At 46.2% G+C, this 20,627-nt stretch overlaps 2 non-coding genes across 2 annotated transcripts; both read left to right on the forward strand.

Moving 5' to 3' along the window:
• The first annotated feature begins 2,039 nt into the window (after positions 1-2,039).
• Positions 2,040-2,226, forward strand: LOC143486619 (U2 spliceosomal RNA). Its single transcript, XR_013123562.1, has one exon. It is a non-coding gene; the product is annotated as a U2 spliceosomal RNA (small nuclear RNA).
• Positions 2,227-2,652: 426 nt separating this feature from the next.
• Positions 2,653-2,771, forward strand: LOC143486180 (U5 spliceosomal RNA). The gene has a single exon (XR_013123177.1). It is a non-coding gene; the product is annotated as a U5 spliceosomal RNA (small nuclear RNA).
• The last annotated feature ends 17,856 nt before the right edge of the window (positions 2,772-20,627 follow it).

Here is a 20,627-nt window from a genome sequence, read left to right on the forward strand (position 1 = left end):
GCACAGAAAGGGAGGCAGTGGAAAGGACCTTCGCTCTCACTGAATGGTATGGACAGGCAGCAGGTGCAAAGTTAAACAAAGAAAAGTTGACGGCAAAATTATTTGGACCATGGGGAACAGAGGGACTGAGAGGAATGGAATTGGTTTTAAAACAGATAGACATTAGGGTTTTAGGGGTTAAATTTGATGAGACAGGTAAAGGGAGGGGGAATTGGACAGAAATTTTGAACAAAGCAAGACAGAAGATAGGGTATTGGAAGATGAGACAGCTGACGTGGGAGGGTAAAGTTTTAATAATCAAAGCCATAATTTTACCCGTTTTTATTAGTGTCTACAGTTTTTATGCCACCCAGATCAGTCCTTTTGGAGATCGACAGAGTGCTCTTCTACTTCTTCTGGGGCTCCAGATGGGAGAGAGTGCGCCGAGAAGTCACGAAGAGGCTACCGGACAAAGGAGGAAAAGGCGTCCCTGACCTCCACCTCTTCCTGGGCAGCCTTTTTGTAGCGACACACATGAAATATGGCATTGACACAAACATGACTAAGACGGGATGTATGGTCAGATTTTTAATGGGCTCATACCTGAGACGTTTAAAGGTGCTCAAAGTAGATCTGAGATTGCCAGTTGCTTTTGCTACCCTAAACATGCTCGTTAAGCATAAACAAATGATTTCTCATGTACAGGAGCAACAACCAGTGTGCCTGGTCCATGGTCTGGGGGAAAAGGAATCCCGGCAGGTATGGATTAACGCTGCCCACCCGACTCTCACAAACGGACATAAAGACCTGTCCTGGATGGCGGCCCATGAGATCCTCCCGGCAAGGGCCGTTATGCACTCCCGGGGCATGGCAAAAAATCCCATATGCCCGCAGCCAGGGTGTGGCGCGCCTGAAACTGTGAGGCACGTGCTCTGGGAGTGCGACGCTGCCCAGGATCTGTGGTCAGTAACCGGCACCCTATGGTGCCCGTGCCTACAAGCAAGGGAGGTCCAAGAGTTGAGTTACCGGAAAGCGGTTAACGGGGTGGGCTGGGGCCCGCATGTCACACCAGCTAATTTTGAGAGGCTCTGGCCCACTCTTAACAGCATAAAAGACGCCGTGTGGACCTCCAGAAACTTGCTTGTGGGGAAGCGCATGGAGACGACTATACAGGGCCGACTAGAGCTGGTACATAAGTGGCTGTATGAGTATGTCACATTGCGACAGTCGGATGGGGGTGCCGGGGCCACGGGCTAGGGAAGATCCTGGGCAGCGGCGCCTAACTGCACACAGGTTCCCCCGAAGCCTGGGGAGTAGTGGAGCCATGGTTTCAGAGGATCTCCGCTGGGCCCCAGGGGGACAGGTAACATGTGTCTTTCTTTCAGAGTGGTGCGACAAGCAGATGGAGGCGGACCGGGGGTGGTACAGGCATGCCGGTACACGGACAGGGAGTAGGACTGGTTACAATAAAGTGGGAAGGAAAATTTCAGGGGGTAAACATGGATTTTATGATGGGGATAGCGGCTTCCTTATTAAAATCAGTGAAAAAGGGTTTTTTTTAACTTTGTTTTACTTATTTTATTTGTTTTTAGCTCCTTGTCTATGGGGACCACCGAAGTGGCATGTGGTGAGATGCAGTAGTGTAGTGTGTGGGAAAATAGCCCTTTTATTCATTGGTGTGTGTGTAAAGCTGTTCTTGTGGAGTGGAGTCTTGTGTCTCTTGTGCTCGCTGTGTAAAGGCACCACCAAGTGGTGGGAAAGAGGAGGACGGGGGACCTCCACGAAGCAGAAGCCTGGAAACCTGGAAGAGAGGCTACGCCCATCCCCGCCCCCTCCTTAGATAACAATCACATTGGTTATGGACAAAAAGACACGGACACGCACATAAGAGACAAACCTTTTATGTAAAACAACAGCGACCATGTTTTTTTTATTGCAAACATTGTTAAAACACTGAGATGTAAAATTATTTGGACTCAAAAAAACACCAATGTCTATGTATCCCATTGCAAGCATTGTTAAAACATTTTTGAAATGTAAAACTGCATGATTGTTGACACATATGCTGTATGTTACAATTAAAAAAAAAAAAAATCTGTTCTTATCAGTTTAATATCTGATACGTCCTCTATATGAGGACTTCATATTAAATGGATTTTTAGAACAGGGAGGCGAAACAGGGGCTTGCCCTGTTCGCCCCACGCATCGACCTGGTATTGCAGTACCTCCAGGAACTTTATTTTTACATTTGTTGGTTGATTTGTCTGTCTGTCTGTCTGTCTGTGTGAATAAATAAAACAAAGCAGCCAAAAGTGCTCGCTCCTTAAAAAAAAGCCAGAATAAGTAAGAATGAAGGGGAGTGACTGGTCTCTGTCTCTCTCACTGCCTTGTCAGCTGGTCACAAATGCAGTGCGAGTGGAGGCCACTCCCCTTTCGGCAGTTTGCAGTTTTCCCTCCGTTTTTGTTCTTTTTTTTTTTGAGATTGTTACTGTTTTTTCCCCTCCTCTCTCTCACTCTCTCTCTCTCTCTCTCTCTCTATTATAGCCTGCCAGCCCTGCCTGCCTGCCTAATGTTGCCAACGAGCCACAGCCCCGCAGGCTCCTCCCTTGTTACCGCGAACAAACGAGCTAGGCTTTAGGTTGGCGTAGCGGGACGCCTGAGCCTACATGGCTATAGCTCGGGTTTCTCTTCATTCACGCACAAATCTTTCGCATTTTACTAAAGATTTCCTTGGAGGGGAACGTCAAAGAGTCAAATTGATTTTTTGGAGCGCTCTGCCTCCGGGCAGGGCCGCAACAATCTGTACAATGAGAATGTGTATAAACGTAGGGGTGGGCGTGGCACGAAGGGAAGGGTGAGCGTACGTACGGCCGGAAGGAAGGGCGCTGTCTCCGCGGAGGGGAGCCCCAGCGCCCATTTCAGGTTATCGCTTCTCGGCCTTTTGGCTAAGATCAAGGGGCGGAGACAGCGATCGACTCTTTGGAATTAAAGACTGCAGCCTGTTCAGTGGCCGCAGCCATTTTGTTTCCAGAGAGAATATTGTGTGGTGAATTGTTGTTTTTTGTGTTTTGTATTGTTTAGGAGTGTGTTGGAGTGCAGTTTGGGAGTGCAGGAGTTGGTTTTTACAAACTTGAAAGGTAAGTGTTTTATTCTTGTGTTTTAGCCCTTTTTAGAGTAGGATTTTAGTGTAAGTGAATACTTTTAATAGTTAGTTGGTTTTAGTTTGTTTTAGCTGGTGGTGCCTCCACCATGTCGGCTGCTCGGGTCGGCGTGAGGAGGCACCACAGCGTTCGCTGCCGGTATGCAGGCCCTGAGGAGTGCTTAGGGGAGATATCAATGTTGGACTTTTCAAGAAAGTTTGTACAAGGATTGCTGGGGTTTAAAGCTGAAGATTTGAACTGCATTTTGGCACTACCAGGTAATAGGGGATTTGATATAAGTTTTAGGACAGCAGTTGGACTACAAGATTTTTGGAAGAAATATGAGGTGCACAAACATAAATTCCCTTTGTTTGTAGCAGAGAAATTAACTGACTTCTCACAAATTAGTATATGTTAGGATGTTTAATGAGACAGTGACGGGGGAGGACATAGGTACATGGCTAAAGAGATTTTGCACAGTTAAGAGCCCACCTACCAAAGTTGTAGATGAGGATGGCATCTGGACATGCTCTTGGAAAGTTCCAGTCCAGTTAAGGTCACTAACATGTGGATACATGGGGCTGGAACATATTCCATCAACGATAATGCTGGGGGAGAACAGGGGTTATGTCTTTTATCAGGGCATGCCTAAATTATGTCGGAAATGTGGTTTGTTTGGACATTTGGCAGAAACCTGCCAGATAACAGTCTGTAGAAAATGTAGAGAGGTAGGTCATGAGTTTGAACATTGCCCAAATGGTAGAAAATGTAATTTGTGTGGGGATGAGGACCACCTTTTTAAGGACTGTCCAGAGTCCTTTGCAAATAGGTTAAAGACAAGGAGGGAGTTTAGACAAACACAAAGTGACAAAATGGCCGACATGCAGCATGGGGAGCAGGCGAGTGAAAGGAATGGAGAAGGGGCGGAGCTAGGAAAAACGGCGGGAAAAGGGAAGGGGGCGGCGAGAAGGGAGGAGACAGAAGGGGAAAGGGAGAGGGAGGGGGGCGGGGTTCAGGTAAAAGCACCGCCCCCGGCACAGAAAGATCTAGCAACCATAGACGAGGTAGGTATAGATAACGTGGAAGGTGGGGAGGAAGGGGAAAATCTTGAAAATGTGCCGGGGGTTGTAGGGGAGAAAGAAGGAAGGGAAAAGGTGGATGGGGATAACCAGGTGGGGGGGAAGGGAACTTAAGCGCTCTAGATGGATTTTTAAGAGAAGTTTTTAGCACTGCTGGTGGGGGTGGAGAGAAGGGGGCGAGTGAGAGTAATGGGGAAGATTCAGGTGGGAAAGAACAGGGAAGTAGGGAGGTGTTGAGTGAGAGAGAGGGGATGAGTGGGTCAGGAATGTTGGACATAATCGGGGAGTTTTCAAATGAGCTACAGATGGTCTCAGAATCAGAAACAAGTGAAGACGGGGGCGGATTACCGTGTGCGCAAGTGGCAAAGCGGAGTGCAGAGTCACCTCTGGAGCAGAGAGAAAAGTCCAGACCAGAGTGGGGAGCGGCCAGATGGGTTCATCAGGGGATCTTACCTTAAGTAGGTGGGCCACTGGATCTCCACACAAAGTCTCCTTCCTCCACGTCAAAGTGGCAACATCCACACCTAGACAAAGAGATCAGGTAAGAAAGAGGGTTGTGACAGGGGAGAAGGAAGGGGGAACGGGTTAGGGATTTTATAGTTAGGTTTTACAGGTTTTATAGTTAGATTTGATCGTTTACCCTCTTAGTTTTTAGTTTTTTAGGTTTTTAACGTCCCTATAAATTGCCACTTTTAATGCACGCAGTATTATGGATTTGCTCCCTTTTATACCTTTTAATGGCTCTTAAAATATCCACTACTAATGTAAGAAGCGTGAGATCACAGGTGAGGGCAGAGAGCATTTTGAGGTTTTTAGCAACAAGAGATGATGATGTGATTTTACTGCAGGAATGTGCATTACCTTTTTTAAAGTCCTACAAGGTTTGGGAAGAGAGGTGGGAGAGAAGACCATCTTTATGGAGCGGCTCGAACCACAACAAGGCAGATGGAGTGGCGGTTTTAATAAAAAATGCGGGTGTACAGGTGAAGGGTCACACAGTGGTGGGAAGTGGGCGGGCCCTTTTAGTACATTTGACTTTTATGGGGACGGATTTTAATGTTTTAAATGTGTACGGCTCAAATGACAAACACGAAAGAGTGGATTTGTGGGAAAAACTGCAGCCCCACATGCTGGGGAGGGTGCCGTTAGTAATGGGTGGAGATTTTAATTGTGTTTTAAAAAAGAAAGATAGAAGAAATGCAGGGGAGAATTTTAAATTAGACATTTCATCCACAAGGTTTAATGACTTGATACGGGATTTTAAGCTAGTGGACTGTTTTTACCAGATGCATCCGAGAGAGGAGGGCTTCACCTGGTTCAGTGGTGATGGTACCAGAGCCTCTCAAATAGATTATATTTTAACAAGAGATTGCCCGCCCAGAGATGCGACATTAACCCCCATGTTTTTTTCTGATCACGTCATGCTGACCTGCACCCTGTCACTCCCCACTGACGCGACAAGAGGAGGAGGTCTGTGGAGGCTGAACTGCTCCCTGCTGGCAGAGGAAGATATCACGGCGGCCTACAGGGAGCAGTACAGCCCCTGGCAGAGCCTCCAAGACTGTTACAGTACACGTGCACAATGGTGGGAAATGGTGAAGGGAAGGACCAAGACCTTTTTTAAAATGGCAGGTAGGGAGAAGAGGGCAAGACAAAGGAGGCGCATGGTGGGGCTGCAAAAGAGGTTGGAAAGATATTTTAAATTACAGAATAGTGGTTTGGACTGGGCGGAAGAAATAAAGGGGGTAAAACAGGAAATGACAGAATTAAGTGATGAAATGAGTAAAGGAATAATTTTAAGGGCAAAAGAAAAAGCTTTGGAAGAAAATGAGAATACTTTTTTAGGAAAATTATTACCTTATTTGGCTAAGATCAAGTGGCGGAGAAGGGATCGACTCTCTGGCGTACACGAGGCTAGTCATTGTGACTCGACTCAATAAACCAGAGAGGGAAATTTATGTGGGCTTCGGCCTGTTTTCGTTGTGTCTAAAGGAAAGAGTGTGGTTTGTGTGTGTGAGTGTGGGTTTTGACTGAGTGAGTTCAACAAGTGTTTTTTTCAGGTTTTAAAGATATTGGGACTGAGAGTTCACAACGTCAAAGGTAAGTGGCTTTTTTATCTAGTCTTTTATCTAGTTTTACATAGCTTTTTTAGGTATTAGCAAGTCTTTTAATAGTTCTTTGGTTTTAGCTGGTGGTGCCTCCACCATGTCGGCCGCTCGGGTCGGCGTGAGGAGGCACCACAGCGTGCGCTTCCGCTATGTAGGCCCTGATGAACGGTTGGGAGATATATCTAGATTAGATTTTTCAAGGAAACTGATACAGCAAGGCCTGGGGTTTAAAGCCACAGATTTGAATTGTATTTTAGCACTGCCCGGCAATAGGGGTTACGATGTGAGTTTTAGGACAGAAGCAGGACTGCAAGAATTTTGGCAAAAGTATGACAAGCAGAAATACCAGGTTCCTCTGTTTTCTTTGTTTATAGTAGAGAAGCTGACTGACAATTCACAGAAATTGGTTTTTGTCAGGATGTTTAATGAGACAGTTACAGGAGAGGACATATGCACATGGCTTGGTAGACATTGCATGGTTAAAGGCCCACCTATTAAGGTAATAGATGAGGATGGAATATGGACTTGTTCTTGGAAAGTGTCAGTACAATTACGGTTAGAACCAACAGGATATTTGGGCTTCCAGCATATACCATCTATGATAATGTTGGGGGAAAATAGGGGCTATATCTTTTACCAGGGTATGCCCAAGCTGTGCAGAAAGTGTGGACAGTTTGGGCATCTGGCAGAAGCGTGTCATGTAACTCTTTGTAGAAAATGCAGGGAAGTGGGTCATGAATTTGAAAATTGTCCGAACGGGAGAAAATGTAACCTGTGTGGGGAAGACGACCATCTTTTTAGGGAATGCCCACAGTCCTTCGCAAACAGAGTAAAAGTACAAGTGACGGAGGTACAAACACAGAAGACAAAAATGGCCGACACGCAGCATGGTGAGCAGGGTGAACAGGTAAGAGAGAAGGACGGAGAAGAAGGGGCGGGGCCAAAAGAAACAGCGGGAAAACGAAAGAGGGTGGCTAGAAGCACTAGGGAGAAAGGGGGAAGGGTGAGGGAAGGGGGTGGAGCACAGGTGGAAGCACCGCCCCCGGCACAGCAAGAGCTAGACACCATAAATGAGGAAGGTGTAGTACAATCAGAGGGTGGGGTGGATGTGGAAATTGAGAATAGAGGGGAGGGAGAGGAGAGCAGTAATGGTGAACTGGCAATGATGCCAGACTTGGAGGTGAGTGGTGAAACATCCACGTCCATGTCGGCTTGCCATGTAGCCAAAAAACTAGCTGCACCCCCAGAGCCAGAGAACGCACAGAGAGTCTGGCAGGGAGCGATGAGCTCCTCACCGGACGACCTGCAGCGCCGGTGGCCACAAACCTCCCCAAATGAGGTCTCTTTTGCCCACATCCAGCTTAAGGCATCCACGCCTAGGCCTGGGCAGGGGACAGAATCAGAAGGAATGAGTGACGACTCCTTAAGCGAAGAGAGGGTGAGTGCGCAACCACCAGACAAGCCCCCACCATATGTTATGAGGGGGATAAAAGAGGAGAGGGTGTCCCAAGAATTGGTGTGGATCCCTCCCTCATCATGATGGGAAGACAAACCATAGAAAAGAAATATTGTAATGTATACTATATGTTATATATTATATGCACAAATTTATAGGATACATGAATATATCACTTATCATGGTTTTAACATGTATTTATGGGTTTATAGTGAGGTGTTGCAACTATGTTTGTTTGTTCTTTTTGTTGTTGTAAGCTGTATTTTACTCCCTGCCCATGTCTGATAGAATCTCCACTTTGAATGTGAGAAGTGTGAGAACACAGACAAGAGCACAGAATATACTTACCTTTTTAGAAAACACGTCAGCAGACGTGGTTTTGTTGCAGGAGTGTGCACTGCCTTTCTGCGCCTCCTACAGGGAGTGGGAGAGAAGATGGACAGTGGGCCCCTCGGTGTGGAGTGGCTCACATTACAACAAAACGGATGGAGTGGCGGTGCTGGTAAAAAGTCCTAAGATCCAGGTGGAGGGTTACACAGTGGTGAGAAATGGGCGGGCCCTTTTAGTACATTTGACATTTTTAGGGAGGAGTTTTAACGTGTTGAATGTATATGGTTTTAATGAAAAACACGACAGATATGATTTATTGGATGAACTGCAGCCCCACATGCTTGGGAGGGATCCTTTGGTGGTTGGGGGAGATTTTAATTGTGTTTTAACAAAAACAGATAGGAAAAATGCAGGGGAAGATAAACGATTAGACAAGACATCCAAGAAATTATAGGAAATGATACAGGATTTTAAATTAGATGACTGTTTTAGGAAAATGCATCCAAGGGAGGCAGGCTTCACTTGGTTCAGTAGTGATAGGACCAGAGCCTCCCGGATAGATTTTATGTTCACGAGAGATTGCCCGCCCATGGATGCGACACTGACCCCTGTTTCTTTTTCAGATCACGTTATGCTATCATGCACTCTGTCTCTCCCCACTGGTGTGACGTTAGGGGGAGGGACCTGGAAGCTGTTCAGCTTATGGCAGACCCTCCAAGACTTCTACGATACACAGACACAGTGGTGAAGGGACGGACTAAGACGTTTTTCCAGCAAAAAGGTAAGGAAAAGAAAAGGAAACTTAAACAGTGCATGATGGGGCTGCAGCGTCGTTTGGAAAGGTATTTTAATCTTGCAAATCATGGTTATGACTTTTATGAAGAAATAGAAGAGGTTAAAAGGTTGATGGGAAATCTGGCGAAAACACAGAGCGAAGGCATAATAAAACGGGCAAGGGCGGAAGAATTAGAACATGGGGAAAAATGTACACGTTTTTTCTTTAAAAAAATCATGGAAGGTAAGACAGCATTGACAGAATTAAAGGACAGAGAGGGAGAGAAGGTGAAGGGGACGGGGGACATAATGTCGGCAGGGGAAGCATATTATGAGGACTTATATACAGAAGACCAAGTAGATGAAGGGGTAATGATGGAGGTTTTGGAATATATGGACACTACGGTGGGAAAAATAGATGACTTAAAACGAGACATCACGGTGGATGAGCTGGGTCAGAGTCTTAAAAGTTTTAAAACAGGTAAAACACCAGGAGCAGATGGGTTGCCCATTGAATTTTATAGAACTTTCTGGGACATTTTAGAAGGAGAGGTTTTAGCAGTTTTTAAAGAATTAGATAGGCTAGAGGAAACACCACAGGAATTCAATGAAGGGGTGGTAACATTGCTATTTAAGAAAGGGGACAAAACCGATTTGAAGAATTGGAGACCCATAACGCTTTTAAATGTGGATTTTAAATTATTTAGCAAAATTTTAGCGACACGAATGTCAAAAGTTTTAAATGAAGTAATACATGTGGATCAAGCTTGCGCCATACGAGGAAGGAAGATAGCGGACAGCCTCATACTGATTAGAGATACCATCTGTTATGCGAGGGACAGAAATATGCGGTTGGTAGTTCTAAACTTAGATTTTGAAAAAGCCTTCGATCGGGTCTCGCACCAGTACTTATTTAAAGTACTGCAAAAAGTGGGCCTACCGGGGAGGTTTGTTAAGTGGGTGGAACTACTGTATAAAGACATTACAAGTAGGATAATTGTAAATGGGAAACTCTCAAAAGCGATAGAGGTACGTCGCGGTGTCCGTCAGGGCTGTCCGCTATCCCCCTTGCATTATGTGGTATGCATCGAGCCGCTGGCGCAGATTTTAAGGAAAGACAAATGGATAAAGGGAATACAAATACCGGGGAGTGGAGGGCAGGAAGCACGGTGTGTCCTGTACATGGACGATGTGAACGTGCTGTGCACAGACACAGGATCAGTAGAAAGAGTATTTGCATTGACAGAATGGTTTGGAAGAGCGGCGGGTGCAAAATTAAACAGAGATAAATCGACGGCACAAATGTTTGGCCCTTGGGGAGGAGAACGTTTGGCGGGGTTGGAGGTGGAGGTAAAGCGAACAAACATAAAAATCCTGGGAGTGGCTTTCGATGAGGAGGGAGGTGGAACAGGAAATTGGGCAAGGATTTTAAATAAGGTGAGACAGAGGTTGGGATATTGGACGCTAAGGCAGTTGACCTGGGAGGGGAAGATACTGGTGATCAAGGCTGTGATTTTACCGTTGTTTTTATTGATTGTCAATGTGTTTATGCCACCAAGAGCTGTGTTGCTGAGTGTGGATCGAGCCGTTTTCTACTTCCTGTGGGGGTCGAAGTGGGAACGCCTGAGGAGGGACGTGACAAAGAAGAAACCCGCACACGGTGGAAAAGGCGTTCCTGATTTTTATTTGTTTTTAGGCAGCATTTTTGTAGCCACCCTTTTTAAATACGGGCTGGGCATAGACGGAGGGAAAACGGGAGCATGGGTAAGGTATCATATGGGGTCTTATTTTAGAAAATTGAAATTTTTAAAGACCGACCTGAGAATACCAGTGAGTTTTAATCTGCCCAAAATGTATGATGGTGTTCCTCGTTTTATGAAACATTTTAAATTGGAAAAGGAGACACTGCCTGTATTGTTTAATCATAAAACGATTCAGAATTGTGTGCAGGACCGGGAGCCAGTGGTCTGGGTGCGAGGACTCGGGGAGGCAGAGTCCAGGGAAGTCTGGAGGAATGCTGCCCATCCTGTTCTAACGAACAGACACAAGGACCTGTCATGGATGGCCGCTCATGAGGTCCTCCCGGCGAGGGCCGTGATGCACTCCCGGGGCACGGCCAGGAATCCTATCTGCCCGCGGCCCAGGTGTGGCGCGCCCGAGACCGTGCGGCACGCGGTTTGGGAGTGCAGTGCGGCCCAAGATCTGTGGTCAGCAACCGGCGCCCTGTGGTGCCCGAGCCTACCAGTAGGTGCACCCACAACACTGGGGTACCGGGAAGCGGTAAACGGGGTGGGCTGGAGCCGACACATCTCACCAGCTGTGTTTGAGAAGCTCTGGCCCACCCTAAACAGTGTAAAAGACGCCATCTGGACTGCGAGAAACCTGCTGGTGGGGAAGCGGTTGGAGCTGCCAATCCGGGGTCAAGTTAAGCTGGTTGAGGCCCGTCAGAGAGAATATGCAGCCCGCCGATATTCGGAGGAGGGCGCCGGGACCAGTAGTTAGAGAGGATCACGGGCCGCCACGGCCCTCGCTGCTCGCCGAAGCACCTCAGCCTACCTTGAGGAGCAGCGTGCCGTGGTTTCAGAGGGCCTCCACTGAGCGGCTGAGGGACAGGCCTGTGTATGGGGACAGGATTGGGCAGCAGCTCGGACGACGCCCAGACCTGGCAACTGGAGAACTGTGTACTTATGATTATGGAAGTAGAGGGGGTTGGACAGGCAGTGTACTGAGTACAATTTTATATGTTTTATGGAATAGGGGGAGGGGTAACGGTGGGGTGAGTAGTGTTTTATTTTTTAGAATACTAGAATCTGTACGGTACTTGCATGGTATTAGGTATATAGAGACTGTTTAAACAAAAAGCCAAATGTGGAACACTGTAGTATCTTAAATATTTTTCCCCCTGTCAGGGGACATACGAGGGAGGAGGCCAGACGTGTGTGGGTCAACGTGGCTCACCCATTATTGCCCAACGACCAGAAGGACCTGGCGTGGCTGGCCGCCCATGAGGTCCTCCCAGTGCGAGCGGTCATGCACTCCCGAGGCATGGCAGCATCGCCCACGTGCCCGCAGCCGGGATGTGGCGAACCCGAGACTGTACGGCACGTGCTTTGGGAGTGCAGGGTGGCCAGGGAACTGTGGTCTGCGATCGGCCCCCTGCAATGCCCGAGCCTGCCAACAGGGGAGGTCCGCCCACGAGGGTACCGGTTAGCGGTAAACGGGGGTGGGCCAGGGGGTGGAAAAGTTACCAGCGGCAGAATTTCAGGCACTCTGGCTCACCCTTAACAGTGTGAAGATCGCCCTGTGGACCTCCCGTAACCTGTTGGTGGGGAAGCGCATTACGGTGCCCCTCCACGCACAAATAAAGCTGGTGACATCCCTGCTGCAGGGGCATATGTTAATGTTGCGACTATACCCTTTAATTAACGTGCTCATGGCTCTCACAATTGCCACTGTAAACGTGAGAAGTGTGAGAGCCCCTATAAGAGCACAGAGTGTTTTAACTGTATTAAAGAATACACAAGCTGACATCTTCTTGTTGCAGGAGTGTGCGATCCCTTATTTCTCTACCTACAGGGAATGGGAGCAGAGGTGGACTGTGGGCCCTTCACTCTGGAGCGGATCACATTTTAACAAATCAGATGGTGTGGCAGTGTTGATTAAGAACCCCCAGATCTTGGTGAAGGGCAGCACCGTGGTGAGAGATGGGCGGGCCCTTTTAATCGACCTGACATACATGGGGCGGGATTTTAGAATCTTAAATGTGTATGGTTTTAATGACAAGCATGAACGGTGTGAGTTGTGGGAGGAACTGCAGCCCCATTTAGTAGGAACAATGCCATTGATTGTGAGAGGGGATTTTAACAGCATTCTATCAAATAGGGATAGAAAGGTAACAGGGGAGGGCTTTAAGTTGGATAAGTCTTCAGTACAACTGGGAAATATGGTTAAAGATTTTATGTTAGTTGACTGTTTTAGAAAAGTGCATCCAAGGGAGGAGGGTTTCACCTGGTTTAGTGGTGATAGAACCCGGGCCTCCCGGATAGATTATATTTTTACACACAATTGCCCGCCTATGGATGCTACATTAACGGCTATGTTCTTTTCTGATCACGTTATGCTCTCTTGTACTGTGTCTTTCCCCACGGGTGTGACGATAGGGGGAGGGCTCTGGAGGCTGAACTGCTCTCTGTTACAGGACGAGGTTATAGTGGCAAACTACAGGGAGCAGTACAGCCTCTGGAAGACCCTCCAAGACTGCTACGAGACGCAAGCACAATGGTGGGAGATGGTGAAAGGACGGACCAGGACCTTTTTTTTTAAAACGGGAGGGTAGGGACAAAAGGGTAAGAGAGAAGAGACATAGAATGGGGCTGCAGAAACGTTTACAGAGGTATTTTTCTAACATGGGCTATGATTTTAAAGATGAGATGAAAGAGGTAAAAGAACAGATGTCGGCTTTGATGCATGAACACAGTAAAGGGTTGATAGCACGATGCAGAGAGCAGGATTTGGACGAAGGTGAGAAGTGCACTAGATATTTTTTTAAGAAAATCATGGGGAGATCAGCTGGCATAACAGTTTTAAAGGGTGGAGAAAGGGAGAAGACTACAAATGAAGAGATAATGGGAATGGTGGAGGATTTTTATGAAGAACTATATGCAGAAAAAGAAGTAGATGGGCAGGTTATAAAAGAAGTTTTATGTTTTATTGACCAGAAAGTGCAAAGACCAGATGACCTAATTCGGGATTTTACCATTTTAGAACTGACAAAATGTCTAAAAGGTTTTAAAAAAGGAAAAGCCCCGGGGGAGGATGGGCTCCCAGGGGAATTTTACAGGACCTTTTGGGACATTTTAGCAGGAGACCTCAACGGTTTTTAATGAATTCGAAGACCATGACAGACTTCCAGACAGTAGTAGGGTAGGGATAGTTTCCCTTCTACACAAAAAAGGTGACAGGACAGACCTGAAAAACTGGAGACCAATAACAGTTTTAAACTTTGATGTCAAACTTTTTAGCAGACTTTTAGCACAACATATGGCGACAGTTTTAGAGGATGTGATCCACCCGGATCAAACTTGTGCAGTGCCAGGGAGGAAGATCACGGACAGCCTAGTACTGATTCGTGATGCCATCTGTTACGCGAGAGACAGAAACATTCGGCTACTAGTGCTAAATTTAGATTTTGAAAAAGCTTTTGACCGAGTCTCGCACCAATACTTGTTTCAAGTATTGCAAAAGATGGGTTTTCCAGGGAGGTTTTTAGGCTGGGTGGGATTGCTCTATAAAGATATTGTGAGCAAAATTAGAATAAACGGGCACCTCTCTAAGGAGCTTACTATTCGCTCTGGCGTGTGGCAGGGGTGTCCGTTATCCCCTCTCCTGTTTGCAGCCTGTATTGAACCGCTTGCACAAGTATTGAGAAAGGATACATGGATTAGAGGACTGGACATGCCAGGTGGACTGACGGCGACTTGCACACTTTACATGGATGATGTGACGCTTCTATGCAGGGATTTTTCATCGGCTCAAAGAGCACTAGATTTGACTGAGTGGTTTGGTAAAGCCTCTGGCGCGAAGCTGAACCGGGGAAAGTCAGAGGCCCAGCTCTTTGGGCCTTGGACAGAGGTACAAACAGACCTGGACGTAAATTTTAAAAGAAGTAATATAAGGATTTTAGGAGTAAAATTTGACAAACAGGGTGGTGGACAAGGGAACTGGACTGACATGTTAGGGAAAGTTAGTCAAAGGGTGGGACTGTGGGGACTCAGACGAACGTGGCCCACCCGGCCCTGCTGAACAAGCATAGAGACCTCTCCTGGATGGCGGCGCATGAGGTCCTCCCGGCCAGGGCCGTTATGCACTCCCGAGGGATGGCGAAGAACCCAATCTGCCCATGGCCAAGGTGTGGCGCGCCAGAAACCGTGAGGCATGCCCTCTGGGAGTGCAGGGCCGCCCAGGATCTGTGGTCAATCACCGGTGCCCTGTGGTGCCTGAGCCTGTCGGCGAGTGGAGCTCCCACACTGGGGTACCGGTTAGCGGTAAACGGGGTGGGCCGGAGCCGTTACATGACACCGACAGCTTTTGCTGAACTCTGGCCCACTCTTAACAGTGTACAAGACGCCATCTGGAGCTCCAGAAACTTGCTGACGGGGAAGCATGTGGAGGTGACCATGCACGGGAAAAGGATGATGGTGTCAGAAAACCTGCATGTGTATACCGCACGGGCCATTCGGAGGGGGGCACCGGGACCAGAGGTCAGGTAGGATCCTGGGTGGCCACGGCCCTCGCTGCGCACAGATGCACCCCGTAAGTCAGAGGGGAGCAGTGCTGCCATGGTTCCAGAGGGCCTCCGCTGGGTCGCAGGGGCGGGAGAGGTCTCTTGTGGGTAGTATGGAGCTGAGGGCCACGCCTAGGCATGGGCCCTGTCTGTTATTTTTGTACTTCACGAATGGACATGTACTACTGCGAAACAAAGGACTTTTATCATGGACTGTTTACTATGGACAACATGAAAAAGCACAAGTCATAACATTGGACAATGTTAGGTTGAAATAGTGGATGGCTTTTAAAGGCCTTTTTTTTCTTTTTCATGTGTGTGTACTATTTGGTCTAGGTCTAAAATAACCTTTATAGTTTAAGAAATGAAGACAGACACATAAGGAAATACACCTTTATTTAAACTACATGTAGCTTTTAAATAACAAAATTTTATTGAAAATACTGCCAGACATACACTGTATGACAGATGATATGTGCTACATGTTTGTATGACAATATTTTTAATAAAAAAATAAAAAAAAATCGATTTTTATTTACCATGTCAAAACAAAAAAAAATCGATTTTTATTTACCAGGAGGAGGTGGAGATACAAATGGAGGAGGAAAGGGAGGCGGAACAGCCGGCGAAACAAAGAGGACAGAAACGGGAGAGACAATGGAAGAAAGGAAGGAAGATCAAGGAAGAGGCGATATCGGTGGAGCTTGAAGGAGAAGCATGATTTCATGTAATATGAATAAAGAGTGGTATAGAGGTAATAACGTTTTGAAGGTATGAGCACTTTTAAACTCCCTTTTTATGCTGTTTTTATGGTTTAGCCTTCTTTTAACTTTTATTATGTCTTTTAAAATAGCCACCATAAACGTTAGAAGTGTACGACCCCCACTACGTGCTGAAAGTGTTTTAGGATTTTTAAAGGGAGAATCGGCAGATGTGTTTTTATTACAAGAATGTTCCTTACCCTTTTTAAATTCATATAAGACATGGGAGGAAAAATGGGAGGGAGGGCATTCAGTTTGGAGTGGGTCAAATGAAAAGTCGGATGGAGTGGCAATTTTAATACGGAACACTGGGATACAGGTGAAGGTTCACACAGTGGTGAAGGATGGGCGGGCCCTTTTAGCTAACCTGACATTTTGTGGTAAAGATTTTAATGTTTTAAATGTATATGGTTCTAATGATAAGATTGAGAGGGTGGGACTTTTGGAAGAGCTGCAGCCCCACATGATGGGGAGGGTTCCACTAATTGTGGGAGGGGATTTTAACTGTGTTTTATCAAAGAAAGACAGAAAAAAGGCAGATGACAGTTTTAAATGAGATATTTAATCAGGAAAATTAAAAGACTTGGTGAGTGATTTTAGCTTAGTGGACTGTTTTAAAAAAATTGCATCCAAGGGAGGAGGGCTTCACTTGGTTTAGTAGTGATTGCACCAGAGCCTCCCGGATCGATTATGTTTTTACCAGAGACTGCCCGCCAACGGATGCTATATTGTCTCCAATGTTCTTTTCTGATCACTTAATGTTAACCTGCACTATGTCTCTCACCACTGGTGTGACGATAGGGGGAGGGCTCTGGAGGCTGAACTGCTCCCTGTTGGAGGACGTGGAGGTAGTGGAAGCCTATGGGGAGCAGTATGGCCTCTGGCAGACCCTCCAGGACTTGTACGATACACACGCACAATGGTGGGAAATGGTGAAGGGTAGGACTCAGACTTTTTTTAAGAAGGTAGGGAGAGAGAAAGAAAAAACAAAATAGACAGATGGTGGGGCTGCAGAAAAGATTACGTTATTTTAATCTGGTTAATCAAGGTCTGGATTTTGTAGAAGAAATGAAAGAGGTTAAAAAAGAAATGGCGCTGTTATGGGAAAAAAGAAGTAAAGGAGTGATGGTGAGATGCAAGGAAAGGGAGCTAGAAGAAGGAGAAAAATGTACTAGATATTTTTTTAGAAAAATAATATCTAAGAGTGGGGGCATCATCGAACTCAGTAAAGGGGGAAATAAGGTAAGTACAAATGAAGAGATTTGTGAAGTGGTGGAGGATTTTTACACACACTTATATGGGAAAATAGAGATCCAGGAGGGAGTGATGAGGGAAGTAGTGGATTTCTTGGGGAATAAAATACAAACTCCTGGAGGGTTGGAATAATTTTTTAAGGGAAGAACTGGATCAGAGTCTTAAAGGGTTTAAAACAGGAAAAGCCCTGGGGGAAGATGGCCTCCCCGCGGAGTTCTACGTGACCTTTTGGAACGTTTTAGCAGAAGACTTATTGAAGTTTTTTAATGAATTTGTACATTTAGAGAAAATGCCTGATAGTTTTAGAGCAGGGATAGTGTCCTTGCTTTTTAAAAAAGGGGACAAGACTGACATTAAAAATTGGCGCCCGATTACTCTTTTAAACTGTGATTTAAAAATTTTTAGTAAAATTTTAGCACTTAGAATGTCGACAGTTTTAGCGGACGTGATCCACCCGGATCAAGCCTGCGCGGTTCCAGGGCGAAGGATCACGGACAACCTCATACTGATCCGGGACTCCATCTGTTATGCGAGAGACAGGAAAATGCGGCTGTTAGTATTAAATTTAGACTTTGAAAAAGCCTTCGATCGCACCAGTACCTCTTTGAGGTACTGCAAAAGATGGGTTTCCCTGGGAGGTTTTTAAAATGGGTGGGCCCGCTATACAGGGACATCACTAGCAGAATTCTTGTAAATGGGCATCTAACAAAAGCAGTAAATATATGCTCAGGGGTACGGCAGGCTTGTCCTTTATCCCCCCTGTTGTTCGTAGCCGGGATCGAATCGTTAGCAGAGATTTTGAGAAGGGATAAATTGATCAAAGGACTGGACCTACCGGGTGGACTGACAGCTACATGTCAACTCTATATGGACGACGTAACTATTTTATGCAGGGATGTTTTATCAGCTAAGTGTGTTTTAGACCTCACCGACTGGTATGGGAGGGCGGCTGGAGCACGGTTAAATAGAGAAAAATCGGAGGCCCAACTTTTTGGACCATGGAAGGAAGGCGAATGTGTTTTAGATGTAAATCTTAGGAACCCTGCTTTTAAAATTTTAGGGGTACGCTTTGATAGAGATGGGACTGGAAAGATAAACTGGACTGACCTCTTAGGGAAAGTTAGGAAAAAATTAGGGTTTTGGGGACTGAGGAAATTGACATTGGAAGGTAAAGTTTTAATAATTAAAGCAGTGATTTTCCCTTTGCTTTTATTGACTTGTTCTGTTTTTAGTCCTCCAAGACATCATCCTCCTCGACAAGATGGCGCCGCAGCGTGTGGCAGCCACTCAGTAGCTCTCTGTTCGCAATAATTTTACGACACTACTTCTATTTTTACTTTTTACTATTGTGTACTACGTTCACTGTGTTTTATCGCGTTATTTTACATAGTATTTATTTATATATCCTGTGGATATGGATGACTCATTTGCACAAGAGATCAGCAGATGCTTTGTTTATACCCGGGATGATCTTCTCGCACTAAGAACAATGTGACATACCGGCACAAGACATCCCATTCCGGACGAACTTAAACGAAAATACCGCGGGTGCAGAGCCGGTGCTACGCTAAAAGCTAAGCGGCTAGAGAAACGCTGGAGATACAAGCCCTCTGTTCCTTCGGTTGTGATGGGAAATGTAAACTCACTAAATAACAAAATGGAGGAGTTAACGGAGCTGGTGAGAAATCAGAAGATTTACCGCGAGTGCAGTCTCTTCTGTTTGACGGAAACGTGGCTAACAGGTAACATTCCTGATTCCATCATGAATATCCCAGGTTTTACAACTGTACGAGCGGACAGGGATGCTAAACTTACCGGAAAAAGCAAGGGTGGAGGACTCGCACTTTTTTTATTAACAACAGATGGTGCAATCCTGGACATATAACAGTGAAAGAGGTTATCTGCAGTAGAGACATTGAACTGATAGCAGTGAGTTTGCAGCCATATTATGTACCTAGAGAATTCTCTCACGCCATTGCCCTTTGTGTTTACATTCCTCCTCGGGCTGATGCAGAGGCTGCATGCGACTTTACGCACGCAACGGTCTCTAAACTCCAGACCCAGCACCCGGACGCTTACATGGCCATCTCTGGAGATTTTAACAATACTACACTGGCTTCTACATTACCTACATTCCAGCAGTATGTAGACTGCCCCACAAGGAAAAATAGGACAATTGACCTTTTCTACGCAAATATTAAAGAGGCATATACTGCCATATCACTACCCCCTTAGGAAAATCAGATCATAACCTCATCTACTTAAAGCCACAATACAAACCTATTGTCAAAAGGCAGCCTATAACCTCACACACCTTCAGAAAATGGTCTCCTGAGGCGGAAGAGACCCTGCAGGACTGTTTTGCTTCAACTGACTGGAGTGTGTTACAGGAATCATGGGGTGAGGACATTGTAGGGATCACTCACTGTGTAACAGATTACATAAGCTTCTGCATGGACATAGCTGTCTCAACAAGAACAGTATGCTGCTATGCCAACAATAAGCCCTGGATAACCAGTAATGTCAAGGTACTCCTGAATAAAAAGAAAAGGGCTTTCAGGAATAAGAACCAGGAGGAACTCAGAAGTGTACAACTGGAGCTCAAAGTCTGCTTGAGAGAAGCTAAAGCATCTCACACAAGGAAGCTGGACCAGAAACTCCAAACCAATAATACCAGGGAGGTCTGGAGTGGAATAAGGACAATAACTGGACACAAGCAGAGGATGGAAACAGTACACGATGGAAATGTAGAGAGGGCAAATGAGCTCAATTTATTCTTCAATCGCTTCGAGGGCCCTGCTCGGAGTCGGATGGACAGTGAGTGTCCCGACATCACACCCATACCCTATACTAGCCTGTCTATTGATCCGGCAAACCCAGCACATGATGCCATGCACCTTACTCCTGCATTCTCCCCCAGTATGCCTAATGCCCAGACAACCTCAGTTGACACAGCCTTGTACTCCACGAGTAACATAACTTCAGTCCACACAGCCATTGACACCCCTCCTTCTGCCACAACCCTTGACTCACACCTCATTCCGAATCGTTCCACAGTACTTCCACTCCCTCCCCCCCTTCTCTACCTATCATAACCATAGACCAGGTTAAAAGAGAACTGGGGAAGATTCGTACAGGAAGTCAGCAGGTCCGGATAAAGTATGCCCAAAATTACTTAAGTCCTGTGCTGATGAACTTGGAGAACCTCTTCAGTACATTTTCAATCTAAGTCTGCAACTGGGAAGAGTCCCCTCACTCTGGAAAACAACATGCATTGTTCCTGTGCCAAAGAAGAAGTGTCCAGTGGAGCTCAATGACTTCAGACCGATAGCGCTAACTTCGCACATAATAAAGACGATGGAGCGTATACTACTCTGCCGTCTCAGACCCCAAGTCCAGCATGCAGTAGACCCATTACAGTTTGCCTACCAGGAAAAGGTGGGAGTGGAAGACGCCATCTCAT

This window comes from Brachyhypopomus gauderio, unplaced genomic scaffold (genome assembly GCF_052324685.1).
Source record: "Brachyhypopomus gauderio isolate BG-103 unplaced genomic scaffold, BGAUD_0.2 sc44, whole genome shotgun sequence".
In the NCBI taxonomy this organism is placed as follows: Eukaryota; Metazoa; Chordata; class Actinopteri; order Gymnotiformes; family Hypopomidae; genus Brachyhypopomus; species Brachyhypopomus gauderio.